This window comes from Rana temporaria, chromosome 4 (assembly GCF_905171775.1).
Source record: "Rana temporaria chromosome 4, aRanTem1.1, whole genome shotgun sequence".
Lineage (NCBI taxonomy): Eukaryota > Metazoa > Chordata > Amphibia > Anura > Ranidae > Rana > Rana temporaria.
This window is the reverse complement of record NC_053492.1, coordinates 55,533,421-55,557,061: the sequence shown is the minus strand read 5'-3', so window position 1 is coordinate 55,557,061 and position 23,641 is coordinate 55,533,421. Positions and strand designations below refer to the sequence as shown.

At 43.6% G+C, this 23,641-nt stretch overlaps 1 non-coding gene and 2 pseudogenes across 1 annotated transcript; all 3 read right to left on the bottom strand.

Annotated features, from left to right (window-relative positions):
* Nucleotides 1-1,892: 1,892 nt before the first annotated feature.
* Nucleotides 1,893-2,082, bottom strand: LOC120938621. Its single transcript, XR_005749177.1, has one exon. It is a non-coding gene; the product is annotated as a U2 spliceosomal RNA (small nuclear RNA).
* Nucleotides 2,083-8,548: 6,466 nt separating this feature from the next.
* On the bottom strand, nucleotides 8,549-8,666 carry LOC120938673 (annotated as a pseudogene).
* An 11,783-nt stretch (nucleotides 8,667-20,449) lies between these two features.
* LOC120938618 lies at nucleotides 20,450-20,653 on the bottom strand (annotated as a pseudogene).
* Nucleotides 20,654-23,641: the final 2,988 nt, after the last annotated feature.

Below are 23,641 nucleotides of genomic sequence, written 5' to 3'. Positions count from 1 at the left end.
CATCTTGTTCCATGTGCTGTATCTTTGCCTGGAAAACAATACTTTATCCTTTTTTCTTTCATGAACTCCTTCCTCTCCACTTTCACCAGTCTTAGTTCCTCCTCCTACGTCCTTATCCAATTCTTTTAACAATTAGAGGGTTTTCAGCCTCCATCCCAATTTCTCATAGATCTCTTTCTTTTGTCTTGCCCTCCTCCTTCCCCATGCTTTAAAAAACTCGCCCACTCTGCGTTTTACCCAATCCCACTATTCCAGTAAACACACAAAATTACCCATTTGAGATAAGTGTTTATAAAGCCGATTAAAGTCCTCTCTGATTTCCTCCTCCTCTAATAGAAGGTTGTTTCATTTACACAACCCTCTACCAAATTTGACCGCACTTTTCAACAAGAAGGCAGCTTGTATCCCTCTGTGATCGGAAAAAAAAAAGCATCAAACGAAACAACATCTTTATAACTCAGAGTTTTTGTACACAGTAATAGGTCTATCCGCGATTTGGTCTTCCCAGTTTCAGAGAAAAAGGTGAACATATCTTCTGCCAAACCTATCTTTTTTCCCACATCTTACAACTCAAAATCTGAAATAATGTTGTTCAAAAGGGTGCTTGATCCATCCAAGTTTCCACCACCTTCACCCACCCTATCAGAGCATTCCCTTACTGTGTTAAAATCCCCCACCACCACTGTTGGGATTCTACCAGTCAGAACCATATGCAGATTCTGAAAGAAAATTATTCTCTCCGGTCTCCCTGCTGGAGCGTATACATTAATCACTCTGAAAACAAAATGTGCTATTTCCAACATAGCTAACAGGCATCTACATGGAACCAAAACGTTATAATCGACCACTCTGATTTTATTGTTTCTCACCAGAATGCCCACACCACAATTTTTATTGTCGCCGGCTGGAGACCATATTGCCTCCCCCTTCCACTCATTTTTCCCAGGAGGATACTTTATTCCACATTCTTGTAAACAAATTAAATATTGGTTCAAACTTGTCAAATAATCAAAAATTACAGCCCTTCCTACTCAAGGCTCCAATCGAGCGGACATTCAGAGATGCAATTGTCACTGCCATAGTTGCAACGACTAAAAAAAACCAAAAAATTAAACTTTTTTATGTTTTATCCACTCCAGCACCGACCCACCCCCTCCTTGCTGCCACTATGGGGGAAACAGGAGAATCCCCTTCATCTGATGAAGAACCCATCCCCATTAAACGTTCTGTTTCCGTTCTTGCTTTTTTGCTTCTTGCTGTTTCACTGTCCTCATCACTGGCCAATCCACACTTTTCCGACACCTGCTCAACACTGCTGGAGCCCATTCTGACCTTTAGTCATCCCAAAGCAAGAATTGCACAGATTCAGGTGCTCCTCGTTGCTCCTCGTGCACGTTTAACAAGGGAAATCATTTTCATGGGCCCGCCTCCTAGTTAACATAACATGGACGAAAAACGAGAGCCACTCGAGGGAGTCAAAGGCTAAGGGATTCTCCAGATAAAAAGTAAAAACTTTTCAAGCTAGTTTCTGCAGCAATGGAGCAAATTCAGCCCCCTTGTTTGGCAGGGCGGTCACTGCTATTAAAGGCTTCATTTTGGGCCTTAGGAGAGCGAGGAGTAGAACACTAACTGTCTTGTCGAAATTTGGGCACTGACTAAATCTAGGTGTTCCTGAATAGGTAACTTCATAGAGTGTCATTTGGCGAGCGGCAAAAACCCTTCCTTCCTTCTCCCCCAAGAAAGTGACAAAAAACAATGAAAAGACACAAGGGTTAAATGCCAGTTTATTGCAAGGAGGAGGTTAAGCAAGAAGCATTGTGAGCAAGACACAACACAACCAAGACAAGCTGGCTGATTTTCCATTCAATTTTGTTTTTGGAAACTGCGTAAGAAAGGGGTGCACTGGTCCTGGAGGTACTGCAATACCAGGTCGATGCGTGGAGTGGACAGAGCAAGCTCTTCTTCCATCTCCCTGTTCTAAAAATCCATTTAATATATGGTCCCCAGATAGGGGACGTATCAGATATTAAACTGATAAGAACAGATTTTTTTTTTTTATAGGCCAAACGTTTGGCACAATATAAAACACAGAGTAAAACAAAGAAATACAGAATAACATCATATCATACAGAGTTTCACAAAAAGTCACACAAATATCAAAAAACATATCACATAAAAATATCAAAAAATATCATATAAAAGATCAAGAAAATATCAAGAAATTATCACACACAAAATATCAAGAACATATCACACAAAAAGTCAAAAAATATATGTATCACACAAATATTAACAACAAAACCCTCCACCCGCATTTATTTCACCACCCCACCATACCACCACACATCATCAAAAAATAATTACATAGAGCACCCAAACCACCCACACAAAAAAACTCTCCCTCAACCCTATCCCTAAAATAACATATTTCCTCCTCGCACTCTCCCTCACGCTCCACCAAACACCTCATAATCTCTGAAAAACAAAAAAGAAGATCATTAACACACACAATACATTTTACTTACACCCAATATTTCCACTGCTTCAGCCTAGGTTCACACTGCTGCGAATTCAAAATCGTGGTAAAATGCGCGATTTTACCGCGATTTGCCGCGATTTCGGCCGCAATTTAATGTAAATCGCGGCCCGAAATCGCAAAAAGTAGTACAGGAACTACTTTTTGAAATCGCAGATGCGGCGTCGCACTGATTAGGACAGTGCCATTGCCGACAATTGCCGCCGATTTGAGATGCGATTTGACATGTCAAATCGCATCTCAAATCGTTCCAAATCGTACCCAGTGTGAACCAGGGCTAAAACACCAATTTTCCTGTGCTCCAAGCAATCCAAAATGTTTGACATCACAGAGTCCATAGAAGTATAGCCTTCCACGGACCATGGCAGCACACTCCTTCACACTTACAACTTCACTCCGAAAAACTAAAATATTCCTAACATCCCACAAACACTCCTTCACACAATTAACCAACAACCAAAACAATCTCATTTTTTCATCCCCTAAATCACACAATCCATACACCATCATCTCATACGTTAAATCTTCCACTCCAGTCAAACCTTTAATTAAACCACCCATTTTTCTCCACACTTTCTTTGCAAACACACACCTCCATAATAAATGAACCACATCCTCACACCCCCTACACCCTTCACTCGGACACACTTCACTATCAACCAACCTCCTTCTATGCTGAAACACCCTTGTAGGCAGACATCCATGTACAATCATCCAAGCCACATCCTTCTGCCTATTGGTCAGATCACTGACACACACATTCCGCCACACTCTTTCACTCTTAGCCTCACTCAAACCACCTATTATTTCCAATTCTTCCTTCCCTTCCATCATCTTCAATACTTTTTTACATTCACACCAAGCTTCCTTACTTACACTCTCCAAACCATACCTCCTAATACCTCTTTCAATCCTTACATAAAACCACGGTGGGTTAAAACACACAGGCTTCCTCAAATCACACTCCAACAATTTACATTTCCTCAACACACAACCTCCCACATACCTCAAAAAACACCCAGCCAAACTCTCAGACTTACCAAGTTTTACACACATACTTATATACCTCACAACCAAAAACCTCTCAATGCACACCAACCCTTTCCCCCCATTTAACTTACCTTTCACAACTTTATCCCTCTTAAGTTTTTCCATTTTGGATGACCAAAAAAAAGTAAAACATAATTTAATAATTTTTTTAAACACCCTATCTGGTGCTGGGAAAACAAAATACAAAAACATTAAAATTGGTAAAAAAAACTGATTTAATAACTAAAGCCTTACCCTCCAGGGACATAGATCTCAAAGACGAGAACTGGATTCTTTTTTCCAATTTCCCTCTCACATCCTCCCAACTTTCCCTACCATACAAATCATGATCAAACTTTACTCCAAGCACCCTCAAACCTCCAACACATTCTTTCCATCCACAAGCCATCATGTCGCTCCACACTCCAAATACTTTACACTCACTCTTCTCCATATTTACTCTAAAACCACTTGCCATACAAAACACATCCACCAACAATTTCACCCTTTTCAGACCTGCTACACTCCTACATAATACAGTAACGTCATCCATATAACCAATCACGCTCAAACACTTACCATCCCCACCAGGCACTTCCACACCCCTCACAATTTTATCTTTTTTCAACATACGCAACAAAGGTTCAATCACACAAACAAATAACACAGGGGACAACGGGCACCCCTGCCTCACACCCGCCTTAATCTGCACCTCCCCTGTTAACCATCCATTCACAAGCACCCTACTAATCATACCTTTATACATACCTCTAATCCACCCAATCATTTTCTCCGGCACACCCATCTTACATAATACCTTAAACATAAAATCATGCACAACCCGATCATACGCTTTCTCAAAATCAATTGCTAACACAGCCACCCCCTGACTCCTACTCTTACACCACCACAAAGCATCCCTCAAACTCACCAAACTCTCAGCAATCTTTCTCCCAGGAACCGCACACACTTGTTCTTCACCCACCATCTTCCCTATCACCTCCCTCATTCTATCAGCCATAATTTTTGCAATCATTTTATAATCAACATTCAACAAAGAGATAGGTCTCCAGTTTTTTAAATCTCTCCTATCCCCCTTCTTATACAACAAAACGATAACACGCTCACACATAGACTTAGACAGACTTCCACTCGCCAACACCTCCTTACACACATCAAAAACACACCCCCCAATTACTTCCCAAAAAACACAATAAAAATCCACCGGTAACCCATCGCTACCAGGTGACTTCCCTTTTTTTAAGCCCCTCATGCACTTCTCGACCTCCTCCCTTGTTACATCCGCCATCAACACCTCTCTATCCTCCATACTCAAACACTCCTCAATCTCACCCAGAACTTCCTTCTCCACATCCACATCAATTTTGCCAGCCGTATATAACCCAGAATAGAAATTCCTCACCACCTCACTTATACCCTTATTTCCATCCACCACCACACCGCTCTCATCCACCACATTCTTAATTTCCATCCTCCCACCAAACACCTTCTTAAAGAAAAATTTAATGCACTTCTCATCCTTTTCTTTAGTCTCCATTTTTGCCTGAAACACAATCTTTTTCCCTTTCGCCTCCAAACACTCATTCAACTTCTCTCTCGCTTCCCCAATCTCCACAGACACATCCTCTCCCAACTCTCTCATTTCCTCCAAATAATCAAATCTCTTTTGCCACATTTCATACATAAACCTTTCATTCCGTGCTCTCTCACACCCCTTTCTCACAAAAAAACTATTTTGTCCTGACTTTCACCCACTCCCACCACTCGGTCATACTTCCAAAGTCATTCTTTCTACCTTTCAGCCTTAAAAAGAATCTACCATACTCCTCCCTTATTTTCACATCCTCCAACAAACTCACATTCAGCTTCCACACCCCCTTCCCATACAAACCTTCAGCACTTATACTTACTCCACAATCAATCCTACCATGATCCGTGAAAGGCATCTTCTCAATAGCAAAAGTCTCTTTTTTCAGATTCCTAGACACAAAACAAAAATCAATACGTGAGGACACTTTCCCACTGGAACTAAAAAAAGTTGACCCCCCATCACACCCAACATCAACAAACTTAAACATCCTAACAATATCACCAAGTTCCTTCCCCGACTTATCCACTGTGCTACCACCACCACCAACCCCACCACTACTCACTCTATCCCCATCCCTAATAATACAATTAAAATCCCCAACCAAAAAAGTAGGTTCCCTCCCCCCCAAAAATAATTTCAATTTATCAAATAAAACAAGCCTCTCATGCTTATCAGCAGCCCCATAAACACAAAAAATACGAAAAACCATACCCCCAAACTCAAAGAAAAATAATACGCAACGGCCTTGGTCCACATGTACAACCCTTCGGATCTTAAAATTGGTGTTTTTAAAAAGTACACCCACCCCACCACCTCTCCTATTGTTTAAGGACCACATAGCAGGTCCCTGGGTCCAACCAGCAACCCGGGGCTCCTCACTCGAATTACACTCCTGCACACATAATATATCACAAGGCAGGGCAGCAAAAAGCTTGAAAATAGCTGCCCTCCTGTATGCAGATTTTATACTACGGACATTGAGCGAGGAGACCCTTAATTTCATCAAAGAGGGTTAGGTGACACACCGGTCCAAAATAAAAAAGAAATTTGACCGTCACCTCTTCTTGCCCATCTTGGAACTCCGGGTCTTCACAGAGGCAACCCCCCTTTTTTTTACCTCAGATTTTTTCTTGGCCTTCCGATCCCTGCGGTAGCCGGTCACATCCTGCAGGTTCTCGACCTTGTCGGAGCTAATATATGACTGGCCCGAATCGTCCGAATCAGCTGCCATCTCGTCCTCCTTTGGAGAGCCCATACTAAAGTCCTCGATAACCTGTGAAGGAGATAAAACAGGTCTTTCTTGTTTCCTTTTTAGCGTATCGCAGCTGAGGTCCATCGCCTGCACAGGATCCTCAGTACTTGGGCCTGCCCCATCCCCATCAGCCTCCACTACCTCCCTTTCCCGCTCACCCTCCGCTGCCAGGACCTCAGGCGCACACTGAGCACCGTAGTGCGCGTCCCCAACGGCATCATCTAGAGGTTCGCCGGGAAGATCCTCAGCATGTGCCGGTACTATCACGGGGGGAGGGGCAATGTTGTTACTGCCCTTTACAGCGTCCGCATAGGAGGCTTTACCTCCCGCACTCTCCAGTGACTTCATGGCTTCCTTCTCCTTCGGGCCTGGCTGCGGGTCTGGCTGACTCCCCCAGGACACCTTCGGGCAATTCCGGGCAAGGTGATCCCGGCTACCGCAGAAATGACACTTCCTACCCTCCCCACAGTCCGCGGTCTTATGGCCAGCTTTAAAACAATTTCGACATACCGGTCCCGTCTCGCACTCCTCCTTGGTATGCCCGAAAGAAAAACAAAGACTGCAAAATGTAGGCTGCCCTGGGTACCAGAGGTACCCACGATTGGACCCAATAGAAAAAGTCTGGGGTGGGTGCCTTACCCCCCCAATCCCATCTGGATCCCATTTCTGCTGGACCCAAAACTTCCTCTTACCATTAAAGGTACCAAAAACATTGGTCTGTTTGGATCCAGCAGAAACGGTGTCACAGTACAGGGACAAAAAGGCCCTGATCTCCTCATCCTTCACAAAAGGGTTGTACATGTGGACCACGACCGGTAACCACTGCTTACTTTCCGCACAATAAAAAATAATGCCATCAAGTAATGGATCGTCCTTCTTCTCGCCCAACCGCAACCAACATGTTTGCACATCAGCTTTCTCCCAAAAGGTGACATCATAAACACCAGTGGAAGGAAAGCACTGAACGCAAAAAATACTCTCTCGAGCCATGCCCAACAGTTCCTCGATTATGTGCTTCTGTATATGGTGCAAGCCCACCTCGTTCCTCTTATTCTCCACTACCGACAGCCGAACTGTGTTAGGCGCATCAGGTGCCAAGACCATGTTCGCCTAGGGCTTACTCCACATCCCACAAAGGGAAGTAAGTAGGGGATCGCAACTCGTCTGGGGACTAATCCTCGGGCCAATAGCAGCAAGGGGGGGCTCTCCTAAGAGAACGATCCCCCAAGGCCAACCTCCGGGTACCCCAGACACCTCTTGACCAAGAATCAGGCAGTCGAGACTACACTTGATCTTAGCCAAAAGGCCGAGAAGCGATAACCCAATTATTCTCTGTTCCGAGCGAGCGGCTTTCCGGCCTCACCGGAGTGCTCGTTGAGAGTTGCCCGTTTTCCTGTGCCCAGCCCCTTGCCCTTTCCCCCTGTCTAGGCTGTCCAGAGGTGTGAATCCGCAAGCAGACGGGCGTGGCTGTCCTACAGGCCTAATCCCCTGTCTACTGGCCAATCCACACTTTTCTGCCCAACACTGCTGGAGCCCATCCTGACCTTTAGTCATCCCAAAGCAAGAATTGCACAGATTCAGGTGCTCCTCGTGCACGTTTAACTTATTTAAATCATTTACATGGGCCCGCCTCCTAGTTAACATAACGTGGACGAAAAACAAGAGCCACTAGAGGGAGTCAAAGGCTAAGGGATCCTCCAGATAAAAAGAAGAAAAATTGCCACAGCTGACTTTTTAAGCAAGTTAGCTGCAGCAATGGAGCAAATTCAGCCTCCTTGTTTGACAGGGTCAGTGCTTATTGAAGGCTTCATTTTGGGCCTTAGGAGAGAGCGAGGAGTAGAACACTAGCTGTCTTGTCAAAATGTGTGCACTGACTAAATCTAGGTGTTCCTGAATAGGTAACTTCATAGAGTGTCGTTTGGCGAGCAGCAAAAACCTTTCCTTCCTTCCCCCAAGAAAGTGACAAGAAGCAATGAATGAAAACAAAGACACAAGGGTTAAATGCCAGTTTATTGCAAGGAGGAGGTTAAGCAAGAAACATTGTGAGCACAAGACACAACACAACCAAGGCAAGCTGGATGATTTTCCATTCAATTCTGTTTTTTGACACTGCGTAAGAGAGGGGTGCACCGGTCCTGGAGGTACTGCAATACCAGGTCGATGCGTGGAGTGGACAGAGCAAGCTCTTCTTCCATCTCCCTGTTCTAAAAATCCAAATGTATTTTCATCAAAGGTATTGAATTTTCCGATCCATTTCAGGATTACACTGGTTTTCTTCCATACTTCTTGGGCAAAAACGCACCCCCAAAAAATATGTTTAACTGTTTTTGTTCTTTGCCTCTGCTGCTTGTCCAAGAGCAGAGTGCCAATCAGTCCACGCTGATGTTGAAAGTCCCTTGCAGTCAGGCACTGAGCCACAATCTGCCATGCAAGATCGCATTGGGTGTTAGTCAAGCCTCTCATTGTGACGTTCTTCCAGATTTGTCTACTTTTCTGTTCCGAGAAGTTCTCTATTCTTATTACATTATCCTTCTTTTTAATTTCCTTGATTATTTTTTTATGACTCATCAAGGTTTCTTCCTGTAGCTTTTGTAAATGATATTCTTTAATCGTCTTTTCTAAAATTAAATAAAACTTTGGTGGATCAAGACAATATGGGTTCCGTAATGAAAGTCTTACGAGCTTGTATCGCTTAAACATAAAGCCAACGCAATAACTCATCATGTTCTACGTAAAATCTCTCCCATGAAAAATAACATTTAAACAGTGCGCCAGATACTTGGTTTTGATAAATCGCATTATATCTATCATGTTTTTTCCACCTTTATCTTTGGTCTTGACATAGAGTAATCCTCTTAGCCCTCTTCATAGTTGATCTCCAGAAAAAGGAAAAACATCATTTGATTATCTTTTTTAAGATCTTCTCTTCATTTGGGAATACCATTGCCACAAACAAAATCATAGGGAGCAAAACTTGCTTAACGATTAACATTCTGCCTTCCATGGTTAAATCTCTAGTTTCCCAAAATGATATTTTTTTCTTAACTCTTTCAAGTAGATCTTGCCAAGTTTTTTGTCCATTATTATTATCAAAAATTATACCCAACATTTTTATCTCTTCTGCTGTTTTGATCTTTATCCTCTCCACACCCATCCATTTTCCAATCCACAAGACTTCAGATTTTTCACAGTTAGTTTAAAAATGCTTCTGGGTTTTCAATTGTTTTACTTCTTGGATTGCATATTTTACTGATACAATATCCTGGCAACAGATTGTCCAATCATCCATATACAGTAGGTGTTTGTGATATTGTGTTTTTAGCACGACAGCATCGCGCTGATTCTCGGCGACATGGTGCCGAGATCTCGCCGACATCTCACACCCACTGAAATAGTGACAGCACATCCCAGCAAGCGCGTCATAGAAGCGACGGGAGATCCGACTTGGATTCCCGCCAATTCTACACGTGTGCGGCGTTTGTTATGAATCCTGAGGGGGAAGTCCCCGCCGGATTTTAAATAAAAATCCGGCATGGGTTCCCCCCCTCAGGAGCATACCGGGCCCTTAGGTCTGTTATGGGTTGTAAGGAGAGCCCCCCTACGCCGAAAAAAACGGCGTAGGGGGTCCCCCTACAATCCATACCAGACCCGTATCCAAAGCACGCTACCCGACCAGCCAGGAAGGGAGTGGGGACGAGCGAGCGCCCCCCCCCCTCCTGAGCCGTACCAGGCTGCATGCCCTCAACATGGGGGGGTTGGGTGCTCTGGGGCAGGGGGGCGCACTGCGGCCCCCCCACCTCAGAGCACCCTGTCCCCATGTTGATGAGGACAGGGCCCCTTCCCGACAACCCTGGCCGTTGGTTGTCGGGGTATGCGGGCAGGAGGCTTATCGGAATCTGGGAGCCCCCTTTAATAAGGGGGCCCCCAGATACCGGCCCCCCACCCTAAGTGAATGAGTATGGGGTACATCGTACCCCTACCCATTCACCTGCAAGAAAAGTGGTAAAAACACAAATAAACCACACAGGGTATTAAAATATTTTATTAGTCTGCTCCGGAGGCCTCCCCTGTCTTCTTTAGCTCTTTTACCAGGGTAGGCTTCTTCTTCCGATTTCCGGGGGTCTTCTCCTGCTCTCCCGGGTCTTCACCGCTCTTCTGTGACGTCTTCTCCGCTCCGGGGGTCTTCTCAGCTCTTCTGTGACGTCTTCTCCGCTCCGGGGGTCTTCTCAGCTCTGGGGGGGTCTTCTACTATATTCTCCGCTCTTGACTCGGCGCACCCCGGTTCTTCCTCCCGCTGTCCGGTTCATTCTCCTTCAGGGCTGGCCGCCGCTATACTGGCGGCGGTCAGTCCGCTCTTCTGTAATGTCATCTTCTTCTCTTCTCGTCTTCCGTCTTCTCCAGATGTTGACACGCCGGCCGGCTCTTCTCGCTGCAATGACGTGTGCCCGGCTTGCGTCGGATTTATATAGGCCTCACAGTCCCATCATGCTCTGTACCTACCCATGTGATACCTACCCCCTGCCCCAGAGCACCCAACCCCCCCATGTTGAGGGCATGCAGCCTGGTACGGCTCAGGAGGGGGGGGGGCGCTCGCTCGTCCCCACTCCCTTCCTGGCTGGCCGGGTAGCGTGCTTTGGATACGGGTCTGGTATGGATTGTAGGGGGGCTCTCCTTATAACCCATAACAGACCTAAGGGCCCGGTATGCTCCTGAGGGGGGAACCCATGCCGGATTTTTATTTAAAATCCGGCGGGGACTTCCCCCTCAGGATTCATAACAAACGCTGCACACGTGTAGAATTGGCGGGAATCCAAGTCGGATCTCTCGTCGCTTCTATGATGGCTCTGTCTCCATCGCGGCAAGCCAGCTCGGCGCTGGCTCCTGCGATGGGGCTCGTAGGTGGTCAATCTCGCCGAGAAAGGGAGCGAGATTGACACAATATCGAGTTCACCTACTGTATGCCATTGTTTTCATAGCGTTTAAAGTTCCAGGAATTTCTGCTCCTTTTAATGATCTTCATTTTATTTATTAAACAAAGCAGGGGTTCCAAAGCACACACAAACAATATTGGTGATAGAGGACATCCCTGCTTTTCACATTTCAAATGTACTCCAGATGACAAGGATCCGTTTACTAATATTCTACTCATGCATCCTGTATACAGCATTTGAACTTTATTCACAACCTTCTCAGGGAAGCCCATCTTCCGTAGGACCTTGAACAAAAAGGAATAGGCCTTCGAAATCTATTGAAATTATTGCCAGTTTTCCTCCTCTTTTCTTTGTGTACCAGATCATATCTCGGATTAAAATTAAATTTGAAACGTTTTTTCTCTCAGGTACTGCACATGTTTGTGTTTCCCCTATAATTTTTCCCAACACTTTTTTGAACCGGTTGAATAGAATTTTAGAAAAGATTGTATAGTCCACATTGAGAAGAGTTATAGGTCTCCAGTTTTTGAGGCTTTCTTTGTCACCTTTTTTATATATTAGAGTGACTACACCAGATTTCCACGATTCGAGCATTCGAAAATTATTTGTGCATTCCGACAAAACATCCCAAAAAACTTTTTTAATAGTATCCCAAAAAACAATATTGAATTCAATGGGTAATCCATCATTTCCTGGTGTGTTATTTTTTTTGAAACTTTTAATTGCTTCAAATACCTCTTCACCATTCAACTCTCTGTCCAACCAGGCTTGATCTTCTTTTCCTAGTTTTCTATCCACTTTCCCTAGACAATTATTTTCAAAAGCAGTCTGTCTTGCAAGGGGGAAATACGTTTTGGTAAAAGAGATCAGCCTTTTCCAACATTTCCACCAGTTCTGTTTCACCTTCCAATTTATTTATGTATCCTTTTTTTTGAGGCAATCTTTTTGAAAAAATAGCTTGTACATTTTTCATTATGTTCAAATTCTTCCATTTTTTTACTGAAAAATGATTTGTCTTCCCCTCTCTTCAATTTGTGTTTTCATTTTAATCTCATCAATTTCTTTTTCAAAGTCAAAGTCCAAACCATGTTTTTTAGTAAGACCAAAGTATACCATTTAGTTTTTTAAAGAAATCTCTTTTTTGCTCCACAATTTCTTTACTTTTTTGTAAAAAGAATTTCTTTGTTTTATTTTTCAGCTTCTCCCATCACGTCAGGATATCCATTTCCTCTTTTGCTTTGGCTCTATTTGGAATATTTATGTACAAATTCTTTTTTTATCTCTTCTTTTTCTAGCAGAGAGACATTCAATTTCCACAAGTTAGTTTTACTGTGGCTTTGTCCATCCAACTTGTATTCACTTTCCACTAGACTGTGGTCGGAAAAAACTACTGGGATTGTTGAAAAATAAATTACTTCTATCCCTCTTGAAACAAAAAGATAGTCAATCCTTGACTTGTTTAGAACATTGGACCATGTGTATCTATTTTCTTCTTTTCCTTTACAAATAAAAGAATCTTTCAAACATACGTCTTCTACAATTTTCTTCAGAATTTTTGCAGAGTAATCAGCTTTGTCATTTTTCCCTGGTCTTTCACGGGTTTCACCCAGCCAAACACAATTAAAATCACCACCGATTATTAATGGGCTTTGTCCAACTGAAAAAAACTTTAAGACCTCAACATTTTCTTTTCTGTCTTTTTCCTCAGGTGAAGCATACACATTGATACATCTTATTCTTTCACCAAAACAATCCCATTCTACTTGTGATATTCTGCCAGGAATAATTTCTGTTACTCCTTTAATCTCTATATTTACATTTTTGGCAAGTATTGCAAAGCCGTCATTTTGATTTGTATTGGATCCAGACCACACAGAGGGTCCATAAGTCCACTCTTTTTTGTAGTTTTTATACAAACTTTGGTGGCTGATTCCGCATTCTTGCTAAAAACAAAAATCAAAGTCCATAGTACTCAACAAATCATATACCATCCGTTTTGTTTTTGTTTGTAAACCTCTAACATTTAGAGAATACTTTTAATTGTGTATTCATGAGGTGTTGTTCTTATTTCACCATGTTTCTTGATTATTACCAAAATCTCAATGTTTGGGGAGTTTATCCCCAAGTCACTCAAATCAGCTTCCTCTCTATCAGAGAGATCTACCAATAGGGGTGATGTTTGGTGACATGGCACTGAAAAGTCACCGGACGTTCCTTCCGTCTGACCCGGCGGACCTTCTCTTCACTTCCTGACTTGTAGCCCATCTTCTTCTTGGGAGCACCCCCTGATTCATCTTTTTCCTCTTCACATGGTTTCATTTCTTCGGCTCACCAGAACCTTCTTCCGGCCTGCCTCTCTTTTTTGTCTCAGTGGAGTCCATTTGTTCTGGTGTCTCCACTGGTATTTTTGTTTCCAAATTTTCTGCAGGGGTCTCGGGGACCTCTGCATTTTGTTTTTCTGAAGTCACACCATTCTGATCATCCTGAAACTGGTTTGTTTCTTCCATTTTTTTTTTACGTTTTGACCAGTAAATCAAATAATTCTTTGTTCACTGGACAATTTTCTTTCGTATGCCCTCTTTTATGGCACAACTCACACACTGCCAATCTTGGGCAAGAGTTCATATTATGTCCTAAGCATTTACATCCTCTACAATAGGGAGGCATTCCGTTGTAGTATAAGCATCCTCTGTGACTGCCAGTAATTAATGGAGGGGGTCGCATGAAACCCCCATAAGATTGGGAGCATGCTCTAAAGGTGACTTTGAATTTCCTTTTTCCATTCCAGACCCCTACTTCATTCAAAATCTTCCCCTCATACTTGATGTTTTCGCAGTATGGGATGAGTGTACCTATCACCTGTTTTTCTGTGAGATGTGGATTGTACATATTGTAATATATGTTGTAATATGTTGGCCGATTTATGTGGGACGTTATAATATATAGATATATATATATATATATATTGTAAGTCCAAAATTGATCAGGCCAGATTTCAAACCTGTAATTCAGAGACAGGATGAATCTGTTTTTACACAACAAACCATTACTCAGGCCACATGTAATCTAATTACTTATTAGAGTGAGCTTATTGGTATGCAAGGATGTATACTAATTAGCTCTCTAATACTAATTAGTGACTCCAGCTGGGAGTGACAATTACCTGTCACTCTGAAAGACAGGATGTTAGATCAAAGACGACCAATCAAATTGCTCAGCTATTCAGTGAATAGGCAATATAATCTTGGAGTTCAGTCTTGTCACTCAGAGAATATACCCCTATGTATTCTCTGCATGAATATATGTTGGTCTGGAAGTGATCAGAATATATATTCTCTATGTATTCTCTGAGAAATATGGCACATGTCTAGGAAGAAATTTGAATTATATACGCTGTTGGATTTATATCGTCTGTGGACTTTGTTCGTTATTGGAAGTTAATTAAAAATGCATTCTCTGGAGAACCAGTGTTGCTGCGGAACAACAAATTTATAGTTATATAATACCTAAGATATCAATTATCTAAGAGGATTGGACACTATGGCCCAGATTCACGTAGATCGGCGCAAAATTGTGCAGGCGTAACGTATCTCATTTACGTTACGCCTCCGCAACTTAAACGGGCAAGTGCTGTATTCTCAAAGCACTTACTCCGTAAGTTGCGGCGGCGTATCGTAAATCACCCGGCGGAATTCAAATTCGGTGGGTAAGGGGCGTGTATCATTTAAATGAAGCGCGTCCCCGCGCCGAACAAACTGCGCATGCGCCATCCGTAAAATATCCCAGTGTGCATTGCTCCAAATGACGTCGCAAGTACGTCATTGGTTTCGACGTGAACGTAAATGACATCCAGCCCCATTCACGGACGACTTACGCAAACGACGTAACTTTTTTAAATTTTGACGCGGGAACAACGACCATACTTAACATTGGCTGCACCTCAAATAGCAGGGGCAAATATACGCCGGGAAAAGCCTAACGTAAACATCGTAACTTTACTGCATCGGCCTCGCGTACGTTAGGGAATTTGTGTATCTAGCTAATTTGCATACTCAACGCGGATTTCGACGGAAGCGCCACCTAGCGGGCCAAAAAAAATTGCACTTAAGATCCGACGCGTAAGAGACTTACGCCTGTCGATCTAATGGATATCTATGCGTAACTGATTCTAAGAATTAGTCGCATAGGTACGACAGCGTATCTGGAGATACACCGTCATATCTCGGTTGAGAATCTGGGCCTATACATTTTCTATATCACTACATTTATTCTGTATGGGAAGATCCACCAAATGCACTAAAATTAGATCACTACACATATGTACTACCACAAGCTTCTCCCATTTGGAGAAGAGTGGATTAACAAGGATCCCCTTGAAAATATCCGTATTCTGCAACTCTACTTTGCATAAACTGTTTCACAGTCCCCTCGTGACTGGAAGGTTACATCATAAGTTTTCTTTTTAGGAAAAGATTGCAAGCATACATAAGAGTTTCTTCAGATCAATGCCCAACATATTTTGCAAGATGGTTTTTGCAAATATTCGTAGATCCAACATACCTTGGGCTTTTGGGAGGATCACGAATCTGATGGTGTCTTCAATAAAGTCAAAGTATTCTCCTCTGGACGTCATTTTCTCCGCTGGAAATTCTTCCAATAAATCCTCAAAAGGATGGACCAACCAAAGACAGCTACAGGAACAGAATTCTTCACCAAATGGCTGGATGTTCTCCTTCCGTTCACCGACCAGGACCAGCACCTTTTCAAGTTGATCGCAGCTCTACGACTTTCCACAGCGCCAAACCCAATAGCAGCAGCAACTGGACCCCGCAGGGGAACCAATTAACAAGCCGAGTGGCTGGTGTATCAAGCCTAACCTTCTGACAATGACAAGATTGAAACCAAAAGGCAGAGAAGCGATAACCCAATTATTCTCTGTTCCGAGCGAGCGGCTTGCCGGCCTCACCGGAGGGCTCACTGAGAGTTGCCCGTTTGCCTGTGCCCAGCCCTCACCCTTCCCCCCCAGTCTAGGCTGTCCAGAGGTGTGAATCCGCAAGCAAGCAGACGGGCGTCGCTGGCCTACAGGCCTAATCCCCTGTCTACTGGCCAATCCACACTTTTCTGACACCTGCCCAACACTGCTGGAGCCCATTCTGACCTTTAGTCATCCCAAAATAAGAATTGCACAGGTTCAGGTGCTCCTCGTTGCTCTTCATGCACGTTTAATGAGGGAAATCATTTGCATGGGCCTGCCTCCTAGTTAACATAACGTGGACGAAAAATGAGAGCCACTAGAGGGAGTCAAAGACTAAGGCCGCGTACACACGGTCGTTCCAAACCGATGAGAATGGTCCGACGGGCCATTTCCATCGGTTCACCGCTGAAGTGGCCTGATGGTCTGAAGTGCGTACACACCATCTTTCCAAAAACCGATCGCGTCAGAACGCGTTGACGTCAAACACACGACGTGCTGAATAAAACGAAGTTCAATGCTTCCAAGCATGCGTCGACTTGATTCTGAGCAGTTTTGAACCGATGCTTTCTGTACTAACCATCGGTTTGGACCGATCGGGCAGCGGGCCATCGGTTCGATTTTGAAGCATGTTTTAAAATTTGGAACTGAAGGACAACAGACCGATGGGCTATACATACGATCGGTTTGGACCGATGAAACTGAACCTCGGTCCATTCTCTTCGGTTTTGTCCGACCGTGTGTACGCGGCCTAAGGGATTCTCCAGAAAAAAAGTAAAAAACCTTGCCTCAGCATACTTTTCAAGCTAGCTGCTGCAGCAGCAAGGCACAGCAATGGAGCCAAACTACCACTTGCAACATAACATTTTATGATCCGAAAAGAGAATCGGAACCGTCTCATATGCATCAATTTTCACAAATTCAGACACAACAGCTAATCAATACGTGAGGATACAGTCCCCTTGTCAGAAAGGCAAGTATGTGCCGCCTGTTCCCCCTCCACCACCACCACCGCAACATCTTTAAGCCTAAAATCGTCTATCAGTTCATTCAAAAGTCGGGAGGTCACATCCACCCCTCCTCCCTCACTGGTTCTGTGCCTGTCGAACCCCTTTCTCACACAGTTAAAGTCACCTGTGATAATTGTTGGCACTCTTCCTGGTAGATGAAGTTTCAGTGTATCCAAAAACAATTTCCGTCCTCTTGTCTGCTGGTGCGTAGCAGTTAATTAAATGTAACCTCTCATTTTCATGCTCCAACATAACTGCCAAACACCTTCCGGGCACTACTTCCTCATATGACAGAACTTTTATCTTGTAATTTTTTAAAAGCACCCCTACTTCTTCTGATCTGGTCTCATAGCAGGGTGCCCACACAGCCACCCCCTCCCCCCACTCAGTGATGCCATACAGGTCCTCCACACTGCATTCCTGCACACAAATGATGTACGCTTTAACAGATCACAAAAAATCCATAATTAGAGCCCTTCTAACACCGGCTTTCAGACTCCTAATGTTTAGGGAAACAACGATAAGAGCCATAATCATAAAAAAAGACATTAGTCCTTCTGCAGACCAGCCTTTTCCTGCCTCACTCTGCGACTCCTTCTTAATCCTGGTGAGCTGGCGACCTCCTCTTCAGAGGCCCCAGGGAAAGCAATATGCAAATAAACCAGCCTATACAATTGACCATGTAGTTGCCATCATCCCTTAAAACTTTGTAATGTGGAAACCTCTAGGGTTGGGATTATGTGGGCAACGAAAAGAATATATATTCAAAAAATTATAAAAATATATTTTAATACATATGCGTAGAAAAATTACAAAAATTACATGAACTACAAAATTGGTGAAAAAAACAAAAAACAAAACATTTACATTGAAAACATATAAATAGACTGACACTATGCCATGTTACAACATGAAATTCACCCCAGAGAGGTGAATTTGTGAAAGATGGACTGATCCGACGCGTTTCCGAAAAAACTTTCAAAGTTTGACAGGGATGTAAAGTGTCTTTACTGTCTGAATAGAGAAAATGCTGATTGAAAAATATATACAATGAAATTATATTCAATATTGTACAAGTTCATACAGATGCAATAAAAAACTCACTTCATAGTGCCTATGGCTGTGTCTCCATTCTACACCTGAAAAAACCTCCACAGTGCTGACCCGAGATCCCCAAGCCGATCTGTAATCCAAATCCACATAAAATCGCCAAACACTATCTCATCAGAGATTGAGACCAAAAAGGTCAAAAACGGCGTTTAAAAGAGTGAATCTAGCAAAGGAAAAAACAATACATAGTAAAAAAGGTTATTCAAAAACTCATGGATGGTGAAAGTAAGTCTGTATTTGTCAAAAGACAAAATAAAGAAATCCCACTTACTTGATGGAAAAGTGGACTAACTCTTAAGATGAAATGTTTTCCATATGGAGGGAAAGCAATATGCAGAGAGCCCTCCTCCCCGCTCTCCACCTTCTCAACCCCAGTCCGTTTCCCAGCCACCTGAGTCTCCGAACTGGGGGGTATACTTTACACGCTTGTCACCTGATTCCCTCGCACCACCACTCGCCCCTGCAGCGTCACTGGGTGCTGGACCTGGGGTTCCGCTGGCATGACGCCCCTCATCAGGAGCCTTCTGCTCAGCCCCCCCTTTCTACCCCTTTGTTCCTGCTCCCCCCCAGCCTATTTGAAAAGTACTTTTTCCTGTCTCTCGCATAGTCTGGGCATTGTTTGGCCAGGTGTCCAGCACGTTTGCAAAGCTGGAAAGGTATGCGATATCTGCAATCTTTGGCTTTATGCCCCAGCTGCTGACAAAACCTGCATCGTTCTGCCAATCTCACACCCGTCGCTGGTATGGCCATACATTAAGCACTTCCGACAGTATTTTGGCTGGCCTTGGTAAAACCCTGTAGACATAATACATCTCTCACCCGTATATTGAAGGTATCCGTGAAGAGATCCACCACCACCACCGTCTTTAACGACACTTGCTTGTGAAACCCTGGCATAATCAGACACCACAGCGAATCCTTCAGGCCACGGTTCGCCATCTTTGGATGGTCAAGGCATCCGCCTACTCACCAATGAGGGTCCCACAAGGGGAACCCCCACGGCTTCGCCGACCGACCTCTCCACCTACGCCTTAGGAAAGGCGATCGCAACTCGTTGCCCGGGGACTAATCCTAAGGCCAATAGCAGCAGGGAGGGCCCTCTAAAAAGGGACGCTCCCCCAAGGCCAACCGTCGGGTACCCCGGGCACCTCTTGACTAATCTTCAATGCAGCAGAACTGCACATGATCTTGGCCAAAAAGCCGAGAAGCGATAACCCAATTATTCTCTGTTCCGAGCGAGCGTCTTCCCGGCCTCACTGGAGGGCTCGCTGAGAGTTGCCCGTTAGCCTGTGCCCAGCCCTCACCCTTCCCCCAGTCTAGGCTGTCCAGAGGTGTGAATCCGCAAGCAAGCAGACAGGTGTCGCTGGCCTACAGGCCTAATCCCCTGTCTACTGGCCAATCCACACTTTTCTGACACCTGTCCAACACTGATGGAGCCCATCCTGACCTTTAGTCATCCCAAAGCAAGAATTGCACGGATTCAAGTGCTCCTCATTGCTCCTCGTGCACGTTCAACAAGGGGAATCATTTGCATGGGCCCACCTCCTAGTTAACATAACGTGGACGAAAGGGAAACCTCCAGATAAAAAGTAAAAAACCTTGCCTCAGGAGACTTTTCAAGCTAGCTTGCTGCAGCAGCAAGGCACAGCAAAGGAGCAAATTCAGGCCCCATGTGGTCACTGCTATTGAAGGCTTCATTTTGGGCCTTAGGAGAGTGAGGAGTAGAACACTAGCTGTCTTGTCGAAATTGGTGCACTGACTAAATCGAGGTGTTTCTGAATAGGTAATTTTGTAGAGTGTCATTTGGCGAGCAGCAAAAACCCTTCCTCCTTCCCCCAAAAAAGTGACAAGAAGCAATGAAGACAAAGACACAAGGGTTAAATGCCAGATTATTGCAAGGAGGAGGTTAAGCAACAAACATTGTGAGCAAGAAGACACACACAACACACAAGCTGGATGATTTCCCATTCAATTCTGTTTTTTGACACTGCGTAAGAGAGGGGTGCACCGGTCCTGGAGGTACTGCAATACCAGGTCGATGCGTGGAGTGGACAGAGCAAGCTCTTCCATCTCCCTGTTCTAAAAATCCATTTAATATATGGTCCCCAGATAGGGGACGTATCAGATATTAAACTGATAAGAACAGATTTTTTTTTTTTAATTCTTTTATTTAAAATTTCACATAAAATACAAAGAAACATTGATACAAAATATGTACAAAACAAAATCTTAAAATTTTGTACAAAATTAAAATACAAGAAATACAACATCAAGACAATATTTACATAATACAAAAAGATTTTGACAATATTTACATAACACATCCCTTTCCCTCCCAAAAATCCCTCCCACAAAAAGGTAAATAACAAAGCATACAACAATAACAAAATACAGCAAGAAAAACATTTTACAAGAAATCCCCATCCACCCATCAATTAGCAACAAAGATCAAAACATCAAAAACTACCCCTACAATACACTGTCCCTCAACCCTATCCCTACACAAACAAAATCACTCCTATACACTTTCTCCACACTGTCCCTTCACCACCACCTGCACTCACCCTGAAAGACAAAAAATAAAAGGTTAATTCCATCAAAAACATAATCCCGAACACAAAAAAACACACATTATATACACCATTGCTTCCACATATCAATTTTCCACAACCTCCGTGCATCACCCTCACCCAATCTCTTAAAATCAAAATATACATAATTAAAAATCCTTCCTCGGACCATGGCCACACATTCCCTCACTTTCACAATCTCTTGCCTAAAAACAAAGATATTTCGTACATCCCACAAACATTCCTTAACACAATTCACCACTATCCACAACAATCTCTCCTCATTCCACGTTAGATCACACAAACCATACAACACCATCTCATATGTTAAAACATCCACACCAGTCAATCCCTTCACCATCTTCTCCATCCTACTCCATATTTTCCTAGCATACCGGCACTCCCAAAACACATGTATCACTCTCTCAATCCCCCCACACCCACTCCTCGGACACACCTCACTATCAACCAACCTTCTCCTCCTCTGAAACTCTCTCGTAGGCAAACACCCATGCACCCCCATCCATGCAACATCTTTCTGCCTATTGTCCAAACCCTTACAACACACATTCTTCCAGACTTTCTTACATTCAGCAACTCTCAAACCACCTATTCCTTCCACTTCCTCCCTCTCTTTCAACAACTGCACAATCTTCTTACTCTCACACCATTTACCCCGCGTCACATCTCGCAACTCATACCTCCTCATACACCTATCAATCCTCACATAAAACCAAGGCGCAACAAAACATACAGGCTTCCTCAGATCAACCTCACACAACTTACATTTCCGCAACACACTCCCACCAGCATATCTCACCATACATCCTGCAATATTCTCTTTCTCACTTAATCTCACACACATACTTACATACTTCACCACCAGAAACTTCTCAATACTCACCATTCCTTTCCCCACCATTCATTGCACCTTTCATCACTTTCTCTCTCTTCAACTTCTCCATCCGCGACGACCAAAAAAACGAAAAACACACTCTCACAATCTGCTTCATCATTCTATCAGGCGCTGGAAATACATAATACAAAAACAACAAAATAGGAATCACAACCGCTTTCACAACCAACACTTTTCCTTCCATCGATAAAGTCCTTAGAGACCAAGAGTCAACTTTCTTCTTCACTCTCGCCAACACATCCTGCCAACTCTCTCTCCCATACAAATCTCCATCAAACTTAACACCCAAAATCCTCAATCCTCCAACACAAAACTTCCAACCACATTGTTCAACCGTTCCCCACACCCCAAACAACTTGCACTCACTCTTTTCCATATTCACACAAAACCCACTTGCCATACAAAAAATCTCAATCAATAGTTTCACCCTTCTTAACCCTACCATATCCTTGCAAACCACAGTAACATCATCCATATATCCAATCACCTTCAATACTCTACCCCCACTCCCAGGAACCTCCACTCCCCTCACACACTTATCTTTTGCCAACATCCTCAACAACGGCTCAATTACACAAACAAACAAAACAGGCGACAACGGGCATCCCTGTCTCACTCCTGACCCAATGTTGATGTCATTGGTCAGCCATCCATTCAGCAACACCTTACTTACCATACCTCTATACAAACACTTAATCCACCCAATCAAAACCTCAGGTATCCCCATTCTCCTTAACACTTTAAACATAAACTCATGCGACACTCTATCAAACGCTTTCTCAAAATCCACAGCCACCTCCTGCTTCCTCTCCTTACATAACCACAACACATCCCTCAGACTCACCAAACTTTCTGCAATCGACCTCCCAGGCACCGCACACACTTGCTCCTCTCCCACCAATTTCTCCGCTACCGCACGCAACCTATTCGCCAACACTTTCACCACAACCTTATAATCCACATTCAACAACGATATAGGCCTCCAATTTTTCAACTCACGCTTATCTCCTTTCTTATACAATAAAACAATTACACTCTTCAACATAGACTCAGGCATCCTCCCAACTTCCAGAACTTTCATCACCATCTCATACACACAATCACCAATCACATCCCAAAACGCACAATAAAACTCAACAGGCAAACCATCACTACCGGGCGTCTTCCCTTTCTTCATACTCCCAAGACATTCATCAACTTCCTCCTTACTCACTTTCTCCCCTAACATACTCTTATCATCCAAATCCAAACACATCTCCACCTGCTTCAACACATCCTTCTCAACTCTTGCATCCCTCTTCTTCTCCTTATACAAACCCGCATAAAACTTACAAACTTCTTCCCCCACTCTCTCCTTCCCATTCACTTCCAGCCCATTCTCATCCAACACACTTGACAAATCCACCCTCCCACCATACACCTTCTTAAAGAAAAAACTTGTACACTTCTCATCCTTCTCTTTCACCACCATCCTCGCTTGCGACATAATCTCTCTCCCTCTCCATTCCATAAACACTCTCAACTTCCTTCTTGCTTCCACCAAATCACACCCCACATCCTCTCCCCATTCTCTCAGCTCCTCCAAATATTCTAACCTCTTCAGCCACCATTCATACACCTCACGCTCCTTTCTCGCAATCTCACACCCCTTTCTCACAAAAAAACTCTTAGTCTGCTCTTTCACCCACTCCCACCACTCAATC